Here is an 11,958-nt window from a genome sequence, read left to right on the forward strand (position 1 = left end):
TGGCAAAGCATGTAAGAAAAATGGGTGAAATGAGACCAGAACTGTAAGGGCGAACAGACCTGGATAGTGTTGAGTGCTGAAAGAGGAATAAATGAATTACTGCTATCACTACCATTGTCAGACCCTCCTGACAGCTTGGCCTAGCAATGGTGAGAACTGCAAGCCATAGAAGATGGCAAAAAAGAGTCCCTGTTAGTTAAATAATGAATCTATATTACCTCAGCTTGAGCTGTCCCTTGCTGTGGGACTGATCTTCATTTGAGAGCTGAGGCCCAGATTGTAAAGCAAACATTTACTCATTTGCATTACATTTCTGGATTCCGTAGAGCATGTCAGAAAATAAAGTAGATTTGTGAGGCTGCTCTAGTGCAAGGTAGAGAACAAAGAAGGCAAAGTGGGTCTGGGAAGAGGCTGCCTACCCCAGGGTGCTTCCTAAAGTAACAATGTTTTGCCCTGGATGGGTGCAGACCACCTATTATACAAGTCTTCCAAGGATTATGTCTTCTCCTGACACAGCAGGAGAACATGGGAGGCAGCAGTGACAACAGAGCATTATCACTGGTTTATGTCTCAGGGCAAAACCAGTCTTTTGACTGAGTCTTTTTGTTTTGTTTTGTTTTTTTCCTTTTTCCTCCAGAGGTCCAGGAAGATGTGCATCCTAAAAGGACTAATGACTAGAATTAGATGAGGTACCACAGATTGTATTTTAGCTTCACTGAAAACACACCCTGATCCTACAGGAAAAACATCTAGTGTCGTGGGTTGGATTGTTTCATTAGCTGAAGGACCATGATAATAGAGCATGTCTGGGCTTGTGAGGCATCAGGGAGTAAGAGGATTTTTTAAATTTTTTTTTTTCTGTATGCTTTTATTAATATGCCTTAGTCTGGCTCTTGGGGTATCTCCGCTGAAACAAGAAACTTGTTCATTCCCTGGCCTCCCTGCTGGGACCACTTACATGTGTATTAGTTACTGTCAGTGATCATAGTGTATTATGAGCATCTGGCTGGTGGGAAGTGTTCTATGGCCATAAAAAGTGCCATCTAGAAGCAACACCTTTCTCCTTCTGACTCTGCTAGATTAGAATCTGAAGGGTGAAAAGCTGTGAAATATATTTCCCATCCTCAAACCTATCAGTTGCTTAGACCTAAGTGTGATTTTTGGTGAAAGGGCTTTACAAACAAAACAGATACAAAATAGTTCTGTGATATATATTTTTATTGTTGACTTACACGGTATTCATGAGAGTAAAAAAAATACAAGGCTTCTACTCAAGCAGAAACAGAATATCCAAGTGTGCATGAAGTTACCACTATTATCATTGGGTTTTTTTAATTATTTTTTTCTTTTAGGTCCCTGTGAACCTCTCCTTCTAAAATGAAACAAAAATAGCTAAAGATCACAAAAAATGACTGCATTTTCATGCTGTATTCCTTTGTCATTACATTTAACCCTTATTTTCCTTTCATATTGTACATTATAAAAACGTAACTGCTATGTCTATAGATTTGTATTCCAAGTGAAAAGTGCACATTGAGTTCTTCCACCTTGGTTGGAAAGATGTAGATCACTTTCTCTATGTGCACCATGGGCCTGATCCAAAGCTCAAGGAAGGAAACTTTCAACAGGCATTAGCGTGGGCCTGTGTGTCACAGACGCTAGAGTGACTGCGCATGGTGGGAACATAGAATTTTCCATTCTACTATTTTCCTTTTTGAAAGGACATGCAGTATGTACTGGGTTATTTTTTAAATTATTTATACAACTGTATCCTGACAAGCTACAACTTCCTCCAGTGTAAACATAGCTACTGTTTGTTTCTGTGGTGTTTAGCAGTGTTTATAAGGTCGGGGAAGAACCGAAAGATAGTGTGGTGTATGCTTTTCAAAAAATCCCCCCATTTATTTTCTCTAAAAACTTTTGGTCAGATTCTGATCTCAGTTACACCACTAAATCAGTGGAGCTGCCTCATATCCACCAGTGGGCCTGAGCTGAAAATAGTTCCCAGCAGTCTCTGCTGGGAGCAAGGCTGGGTAGATACACGGTCTTGTGTAGGCCTCTGCTAAGAAGGCTGTACCCTACATGCGTACGCACATGTTTAAAAACACTTCTATCCAGCTCAGTATATTTTTTGGACATTCTTCTTATGTGAATTGCATAAGTAACAGTGACTTGTACCACAAAACTTATTTTGTGTAACCCATGGCTTTGGTTTTGTTCAACATTGTACCTAACCCCGGGATCTAACCATTCTTGCATCCTCAGAATCTCCTGAATTAGATCCAAACGTTGTGAATTTAGGCCATTGTCATAGCAATATATATTTTGAATAACCATATACATTTTCCAGTGAGTTCCAGGCAGTTGAGGGGAAAGGTGCAATCACAAATCTTTACCACTCTATATATTTCATCCTGACATTCTGGCATCAGACTCTTTTGTCATATATTAAAGGCCATTTTTCTATTCTAGGCTTCCATTTGCTAGAGATGATCGAACCACTGTAATGCATTGATTTGTAAAGTGCTTTGTGATATCTTGAGTGTGAATGCAGGAAAAATCAAATTCTGGTCTGTCAGGCGCTTAAAAAAAAGTTCACCTCTTGGCTGAGAAAATGACTATGCTGTCACCTGTTTTTGTGCTGATATTTTCTGTGGGTAGCACAAAGGCTCTAAAGGTGCTTGGGGATTGCGAAAAACAGTATAGGCAGTCTGATTTTTATAGTGCCTCTCCTTTCCATCAGCTATCCCACTTTTCAAACTTTCCTAATAGCCATTTTGTTTTTTCCCCCCAAAAAAAGCCTTTTATAAGAAACTGGATTGCCTGTAAAATCAGAAACCTCTGGATTTTTTTAATGAAATCCAAACCTCAATTTTGCTGCAAAGGATCCCATGTGGGTTTGGAACTGTTGCTTATCCAGGACTAGAGCACAACGTGGTGTTTTCCAGATAAGTAAGAATAGGTGTGCTGAGTGCATCCTTATGGAGCTACTGCTCATAGGGACAAAAAATGGCACATAACTTTTGACATGCAGATGATCCAATCTGTCTTGACAGGCTAGCAGGGGATTTTTCCATCAGCCAGTGTTACTACGGTCTGTCACAATTTACTTGGCTATGTAAAATTTACATTAACATTTCTCAACTAATGTCAACAGCTTATAACAGTAACCTGGATAAAAAGTTATAACCTTTGAAGATGAGGTGAATACTCAGTTAACTGAAATAAAGCTGCCTTCCAGGAGACAGGATTCCTGGAGAGGAAGTATGCAAGAAGCATCACCTGCTGTGTAAGTTTTGTTCTGTTTTTTCTGATCTTGTTTTTGTTTCTAGAGGATGAATGTATTAAACAACTTCTAAGTTCTTCTAGGCTTTAGCAGTTTTGGTAATACCATACACCCTGAAAGACAGGAATAAAGCATTGTGGCCTCTGGCTAATTATAATAAAGGTAAAAGTTGAGAGTAAGAGCCAAGGAAACTAGCCTACAATTAAGATTTAATTCTGCAGTTCAACATTCCCCTCAGCCATCCGCTAATTCTGCTTTGTGATGAAATTTCTAGCAGATGGTTTGGATCCTATAGGTGTGGATGAACTGTTAATATCAGAATATTAGCAGACTTTTAAAACTTATTCCTACCTTAGCTAGTATGCTAATGAGGTGGCAGTCTTCCCTCAAACTACAGGCACAGTTTGCAACAGTTTGATATGTTTATGCTCCTGCAAAAGTGACTGTTAAAAGAAGTAGTAAAAATGGTTAAGTAAAATGTTGCTAGGTACAGCCTTGGAGGAAGAAGACTTCCCTTCATATCCCTTCTGCAAAAGACTGAATAGTACTTTGGACTTTTTTTTCTTCATGTAAAAAAAGATGTTTGGACCTTCAATTCAAGCGCATAGGAGTAAGCTTCAAAAAGCTTTTGAGAAGTACCACAGCAATAGGGGGGAAGCAAAGTTTTGCAGAAAACTGCTGCTCTAGAATAAGGAGCAAGAATGTATGAAATATCAGATCCGCTACATTGGATTTCATGCAAGTCACTATTTATAGGATGATCAGTGAAGCTAGCTTCAGACTTCATTTATAAATAGATGAGCATACATTTCCCTTCTATGCCAGAATTTTCCAAACTGCAGTTTCATGCTTCCCTTGTTGTTCTGATGAACACTGCTGGTGGTTTGTGGACGTGTGGCTGGGCATTGGTAGGGGGTTGATAAAATCCTATTCAACAACAGATTCACCTTCCTAGTTAGCAAATGCTGCATGTACAGTATATGCAATCCCATTTTGAGAGTGATGAAGGAATGTGGATTCTGTTTGCCTGCCCACAGACAAAATGCTGATGACACTTTGGAAAATGAGACTGTGGGCTTCTAAGACACTCAAGAACTTTTGACTGCAGTTTGAAAGTCAAATTTTATGAAAGGATGGCTTACTGTGTGGAGTTTTGAAGAAGTCCTGCAGTCCATGCCTTCAGCCCTTAAAATCTGCAGTGCTTGGCTGCTTTTGGCTTTTTTTTTTTTTTTTTGCCAGATCCCTTCTAAGAGAGAATCACGTCACTAGGAGTTTCTTCCCGTTGGAGCAGCCCCATGCCCACCAGAGACTGATAGAATTACACTTAAACTCATCATTCTTGGTCTTCATTGCTGAGAGTTCATAATTAAGAAGGCAAATGTTACAGGCCAGGACATTTTTTTGAATAAGCAATCTTTCGTGGAAGCAGGTGAGAGATCTCTGTTAGACGAGGAAAGGGGAATCTTCTTAAAGCTTCCCACAGAATTAAAAGTTAACAGCTTGCACTTGCAAATGTGCACCTGAGTAGTAGCCCTGGTGTGGTGTGTGTGCAGGATCCGACATGGAAGTTATGTGCATAAGAGGTAGCAACTTCAGGCTGAAGCTTTGAACGATAGAGCAGCTTATTTCTTCTGGTAAATAATTCTTGTTAATATGCCTCTCTGAGAATCATTTCATCCATCTATATGGTACTAGCATTAAAGCAGTGAGAGCAGATGACTGCACCTGGATGAGGTTCCACTGACGTCAGACACATCCCTGTACAGGCAAACATGGTCCGCCTGCATGGAACTGAACAAGGAATCACAGCCTCGACAATTAAAACTGAACATTATTGGAGCAAGGAAATCACCACTGCAAGCATTTAAAAATGCTTTACCTTTTCTAACTTGTTTATGCTTGATGGGTTTTTGGAGTATGTGCTGATGTCTTAACCTGACCTTTACCCAGCTTCAGTTTCTATAGGAAAAGTAAGCATAGTGTCAGAAAAGCGAATAAAATCTGGGAGAGGAGCTAAGAATTTAGCTTTTGTTTTTCCTTTTTGTATTTCACTTGGCAAAGATGACTAAATTAGGTTCACTGAAGTTCACTTTTCTCTCTCCCGTATCTGCCCTAGACATCTGTATTTTCTGCCACATTAGTAAAAGAGGCTACTTTGCTGTTGATTTCTTCAGCCAGTTTTGTCTTTCCATGTCTGCATTTCTTCTTGTTACTTGCTTTTGTTTTTAAATTAAAAAATCTGAATTTGGGATTAAATTAAAGTTTAATAATAATGTTTGACTTAAAAATAAGCTAAAAATAGAGACATTGTTATTCCATCAAGTAGTTAATGGACTAGCTGTTCCAGTATAACCTATCCAAATACACATTATGACTTTCTGTTTCGTCAGATTACACAGACTGGCTAATGTGTATTTGTCTAATGCACCTAGAGGAAATAGAGGAGTAAAATTACGGTTAAACACCAGAAAAGAGGAAAGAGAATAGAGAGTAACATTTGGCAGCAAGGGGGAAAGCTTTTTTTTTTTAAAGAGAATCGTGCAGATTTTCCTAGGACAGATAAATGCTGAGGCTTTTAGTCAGCTTACCTCACCATTTCTCTTTTGGTACATGTGAGGAAACCTTGCTGCATTAACACCTTTAATGCACGGGACTGATCCTCAAACTGCTGCACCACAAAGGATGTTTTGAAGAGGCAAGAAACTTACACCTGCCCATTAGGTGTTCCTTACTAAATGTCAGGCTTTTTCAGGGAACGTTTGGTCTGCAGTCAAACGTGCTTCTCCAACTTGTACGTGCAACCCTGCAACGGATATAAGTTTGCTAGCTGAGTGCTGGCTCCAGGGTAGCCTTGGGAGTGCACAGCTCAGTGTGTGACGTGAGCGTTACCCTTCTTTCCAGGGTGGTTTTGTGCAGCTGCCCTTGGGCCTCTGCTGCTGCAGCTGAGCTATTTATTGGTGTATGAGGTAGCCGGGGTAAACCTCCTTTGTGTCTGTCTGCACAGCTTCAGGCATACCTTTGACTGCAGTTGTAGATGTTCTCTGTGATAGGGTTTCTTCCGTATGGAGCCTGCAGGACATACAAGTAGGTCCCAAGACACTTATTTTTTAATGTACCGACTTGAACACAATGGAAATGTCTGCAAGGGATGTTGTGGTACGCTGGCCCTGTGCCTCTACCAGTTGTCACTAATGCTTCCCGTCCCTCCACAGTGCTGCAGGCCCAGCACCAGGACTCCTGCCAGGACTCCTCCTGGATGCTGAAGATTGCCGTGATGTTGGCACGGAGAGCAGGAAGGCCATCTTTTCTCCACACTGTCAGCGTTTCCACTGTTGACTCTGGTGGCGTGGGAAGGAGACAGCAACTGACTAAGGCCAAGGCAAAGGCTTTTGTAAGTGCCCTATGCTTTAGTCATTTTCCGGGGTTTGGTATGTTGGGCACATGGAGAAGTAGGCCCTAAGCTCATGGGAGCTGATAGTAGAGAAAGTGGCTAAGAACAAATACTGGGGGGATGGGGTAGGCAGAAAGTAGCAGAGGTGTTTGGGGAGCATTTAGGTCAATAGAAATAGGACTTTCTCAGCAAGAGAGTATTCCTAGACCTCTGGTACACCACCTGAGAGTAGAGCTGCTGAGGGTCCCCATGTTCCTGCTCTCTGTTTCTTGTCAGTAGAAACCCTGCCTGTCAGGCATGCCTTTTGTACCCATGGTTAGGTTACTGCAAAGTACTGTGCATGGAGATACCCTGGAAGCGTGTTTATTTCCTGATGCAGAATTCTGGGCTTGTCAGCTTGATGGGCTGCTTGTAGAGAGAAGGGGAACCAGGGAGTGAGGATCTAACATGTTTCTGTTTGCAGTGACTGTTGGGAAACAAATACACTTGTAAATACATTGCAGGGAATGCATTGCTACAAGATGCTACTGAAGGTAAGGCTGTAGCACAGAGCTGGGTGTTCCTAAGATGATGAGAAGAAATAGAGTTACGTGAAGAAGAAATGTTTGTGATAGAGAAGCTGTCATGCTTCCAGACAAGCTGTGCACATAGTGAGGAAGCTATGAATTTTTCCTCTAGGCAGATTATTGCCCATCTTTGATTTTCCTCTCAAGATCTTGGCCAAGTCTGCTATGAGACAAAGCACTAGTCTAGATTTGTGCCTTTGAGCCTCACTGTGTGTTTAAAACTAGGTGTTACGGGTGGAGGAAAGGTGTGTCTGGTGGGAGGAACATGTCTCCCATCTCAGTCATACCGTGAACCTGTGTAACTGGAACTTTCTGATAACATAATGCTTTTTCAGTTTAATGGTATAGCTAGGAAGTTTTTTATTGCAGTATTAATCTCTTGGTGTACATTTCTTCTGTCTTTTTGGAAATTGCCACCATCCTTAAATAGAATTTTTCTAGTTTTAGTATTGCCTTAAGAATTGTGACTCTTAATATCTAATCTAGATACACTGCTTTTGTTTCTGTTTGGAAATACCTTCTTGTAATTTCAGTGCACACAAAGATGACTGAAATGCCTAGATCCTGACAAGAGTAAAACTCTAAATTCTTTCATTTTGTTTTGAACAATGCATTAGGTTATTTAAACTATAATTTATTTTAAAATTATCTTTCAGGTATTTTGGAACGTGTTTACCTTTACATACCTACGTAGTGTTTTCCTCTTGGTGAAGGTGTTAATATGCATATGGGTATATTTCTGTGGGATGAGGACCAGACAATATTATTGAGCACAGTGGCTTAGTAGAATTTCAAAAGAAAAAAAGATTAAATATTTCTTCAATTGTAAGAAATCCATGGCTGCACAGACAAAATGTATGAGAGGAAAAAAACCTCAGGCTTCCAAGCCAAAGCTAACTAGAAAGTAATGGTCAGAAGGGGAGTGACTTTGCCCAACATTGCTTTGCAGACCCTTTCCACTTCATTTAACAACAGATTCTAATATGGCCATTCATTCTACTCCTTTCAGTTTGATTAAAGGAGTGGGAATGTGGCTGTCAGTGTGAACAACCTGTTTGTCTAACTGGGTTTTTTTGCTGGTATTAGGAAGTGCTGGTATTTTAACTTGTAAGTATTCCCACCTTAATTGTCACAAAGTTGTAGGTTTTGGCTTTCTAATCCGGTGAGGTGAAGGTTCGTGCTGAAAATACAAATATTTGCAGCAATTTTTTAAAAATGAAAATAGCATCCTGGAGATGCTGTTTTTAACTCTCGGGCAAAACATTTGTACCTGCCACGTTCTTTACAAAATGTGGCCTCTTTAAAAAGAAGAAAATGACTGTCAGTAACTGGGATAACTGGTTGGAGCCCACAATGCCCCTGCTATTCTGGTTCTTGCTTCTTCAGGCATTCATTCCTACCCAGTTATTTCCATGATAATCAATGGCCCACCCATCTTTGAGCTATGTGGGTTAAGACAGACAGAATCTTAAAATACGCTGGATGCTCTTGCTCACTCCCATATATTACAATCTTTCTTTCCTGCCTACTTGCTTAAGAGAGGTTAATAGTTGAGTGAAGGATGATTTTTTCCCTGACGTTTCTTAACGTTCTAGCATTTGAATATTTTTTATTTTTTATATATAATACACACATACATCATTAAGTTCTCTGAATTCCTATTAATGATGGCTAAAGTAAAAGCAACATTTATGCTGGATCAAAAATCTGAGAAGTTTTATCCTTCAGAGCCTGAAATGTGAGAGAGTACATATACTTAGGCACTTGCCAGTTTTTATTGTTCACAGACAAATTTTTCAGCTTTTTCTAAGAGCAAAACTCTAGTTGGGCTAACAGAAATTGTTTTGTAAAATATTTTAACGTATAGTGCACATAATAAAGAAACAGTGTAGAGCCTTTCATGTTATTTGGGCTAGATTTAGTGAACCTGTTGATCAGGAGCAGTCTTTCAATCCTGCAGATATTCCAGCTAATTTCAGTACCACTGTCTCGGGGAGTTCAGGAAGGCTGGAAAAATTGTTCTCACTTATTTTTCTTTTCTCTGTGTATGTAACTTTTTAAAGTGATTGAAGCGATTGACTTGTCCTTTGTTACAGTAATGGTTAAGAAGGGTTTTGCTTGGAATTATTATTGTTGTTAAATTAAAAAAGGCTCTTTTGACCTCTTTACTACCACCATTTACATTACATAGAAGCAAGTACTTTCTAGTATCTATCTGGAAACCCTAATCATGGGCTCTTATTGTACAAGATGCTGTACAAAGAACGCAAAGATGGCCTGTTTCAGATATTTTAGCATCGAAGAGTGTAGTTAGGCAAGATGATTGAGCTGATCTAAGAGTCTGCTGCTGAAAGCCAGTTCAGCTCACTGAGCCAGCAGAGAACTGTTCTCTTGTCGTTGCTGAATTAGGTTTTACCAAGGCGGGGAGGGATCAGTGGACCACCAGAACCAGTGCAAGAGAGGAGCAAGAAAAAGGAGAGGTGGAGAGGGTTGCTCCTTAGCTGTTTTATTTTTATTGCATCCCAAGAACTGGATATGAACCACCACAGACAACAGACATGGAAGTACAAGCTTAACTCTTGTCAAGACTCTTGTAGGCTTTATGGTGACAGAACAATTTTAAGAGGCTTTCTGAAGGAACTTTTCCCAAGTTTGGTCGACTTAGGAATGAGAGAAAGCATGAGGTTACTTGTCTCATATCCTGGGTGAGTCAAAGGTAGATGCTGATGCTGAATATGGGCAGGTACAGGGAGAGCTGAAATTGCCGATTATCAGTTTATGCCTGATCTGAGAAGTGAGACCACTGGAAAGATATGGAGGAAAGGATGGCTTGTTCCAAATGACAGATGAGGATGAGAAACGTGCAGCAGCATTTGGAGTGAGTTCAGACGGGCAAGGGCGCATCTGTAAAGGATACAGAAGGGGATGTGGCCAAAAGTGCAAAGGGAGGTGATGAGAATCTGCGTGAGAGCATTGGCCACCTGGCTGGATAGGGCAGGGCGGTGTGCTAGGCCTTGCCTGGATAGAAAGAAAGGACCCAAGTCCAGCTAAGGATGGTGTCCAGACCGGAGACCTGAATGACGAGTAGGGTGGTGATACTGGCTGCTGTGATCAGGACAGGAGGTAGCAGATAAGTTACTGGCCTGTTTGGTTGCTGTTTAGGAGCTCTCTTTTGTACACGTTGAAGCAGTGGCTTGCTGTAGTGTTCTAGGCCTTGCCTGGATAGAAAGAAAGGACCCAAGTCCAGCTAAGGATGGTGTCCAGACCGGAGACCTGAATGACGAGTAGGGTGGTGATACTGGCTGCTGTGATCAGGACAGGAGGTAGCAGATAAGTTACTGGCCTGTTTGGTTGCTGTTTAGGAGCTCTCTTTTGTACACGTTGAAGCAGTGGCTTGCTGTCCTGCAGGTGCCAAAAGGGCAGAATGAGACTTTAATTTGGGTAAGATAAGCCTGGAAATAGAGAGGTAGATCACAGAGAGACTGTTACTGAATGTGTTTGTATTTTATGGGGTGAGTTCACCTAACAATAAGTACAGAGGGAATGACAGATTAAGTGTCGCATTAGGACTACCACTGGCAATTGGGAGTATGAGAAGGATGCACTGAAGGAGCGGTAAGGAGGCGACTCTGGGGGAGGCAGTCTTGGAAACCAAAGGAGAACAAAATACCAAAAAGAGCCAGGCTGATAATTTTGACAGGATGGAAATGAAGCAATATTCCAGAGATTATGCCAGGAACTGGATATTAGAAACTTTGGCAGAGCAGCTGAGTGTGAAGGGGTGGGAGCCAGATAAGAGGAAGTTTGAGATAGGCACAGAGGAGAGGAACTCCAGACAGCAGTTAAATACTGCGTTTAGGAGTGAGTGTGGGGATGAAAAGCAGGAGAGAATAACTAACGAGGCAAATGAAACCAATGATGGTTTCTTGTTTGTTTGTTTGTTTTTTTTTTAAAAAGATGGACAATATTAGTCCATAGCTGTAGTGCAAGCGAGAGGTTAGGGATAGCGGATGGGAGAGAATGAGAATGGGAATGAAGAGGATGGCGGGACACAGATGCAAGCAGAGGGGCCTGGATTAGCAAAGGAAACCTGAAGCAGAAATGTCTGCCTCTGGACTGGATGGTGAAGAGGGGTGTGGGGGAAGGAGGAAAGGCATGCCGGCTGCGTGTTAGCAATTTTCTCTAGAAAGACATATGCAAAATCCTGCCCAGAGAAGAAGGAAGAGGGGAAGTGTGGCTGAAGGGCAGCTGGGGTTGAGCTTCAGGGGATTGGGTTACACTGGCAAAGGGGGGCTGTTTACGTAGGAAGGTGGCAGGACTGAAGCGGGAGAGGATGACTCTGCAGTGGAGGAAGTCAAATCCAGGATGGAATTTCCACTAGGAATGACAGAGCAGTGGGAGAGTAGCACTAGAGGAAATGGATGCTGGGGGTGAGCCAACATTGTCTTTGCGATAGGAGAGGGTGTCAGAGGAGGAGGAGCATGAAGTCTAGCGAGACCCAGTAACCAAATAAATGTAAGGAAAGAAAAGGAGAGCTGGGAGTAGTTGGCAGCAGTGGGTAACATTCGGGGGAGGCTGTGAGCGAGGGCCTGCGGGGGAGGCCGCTGCACGGAGGGGGAAGATCTGGGGGGTGACTGCAGGGCCTGGTCCCACCAGCGGCACCAGGTGAGGCAGAGGCCGGGCTCTCCCCCCGCCCCGGGCTCTCCCCCAGGACG

General features: G+C 41.8%; 1 protein-coding gene across 4 annotated transcripts in view; it reads left to right on the plus strand.

Annotated features, from left to right (window-relative positions):
- Window positions 1-6,654: 6,654 nt before the first annotated feature.
- The window catches only part of SPTBN1 (spectrin beta, non-erythrocytic 1), a 141,712-nt gene continuing 136,408 nt past the window's right edge, over window positions 6,655-11,958 (plus strand). For 2 of the 4 annotated variants that reach the window (XM_009288445.1, XM_019474432.1), the window contains exon 1: window positions 11,553-11,673. The gene's annotated coding sequence lies outside the window, so the exon portion shown is untranslated. Of the gene's footprint in view, window positions 6,678-11,552; window positions 11,674-11,880; window positions 11,909-11,958 lie in introns of those variants that run through there. The other 2 variants (XM_009288447.2, XM_019474431.1) reach the window with 2 other exon arrangements.

Source organism: Aptenodytes forsteri, unplaced genomic scaffold (genome assembly GCF_000699145.1).
Source record: "Aptenodytes forsteri isolate BGI_AS27 unplaced genomic scaffold, ASM69914v1 Scaffold185, whole genome shotgun sequence".
NCBI classification, from domain to species: Eukaryota; Metazoa; Chordata; class Aves; order Sphenisciformes; family Spheniscidae; genus Aptenodytes; species Aptenodytes forsteri.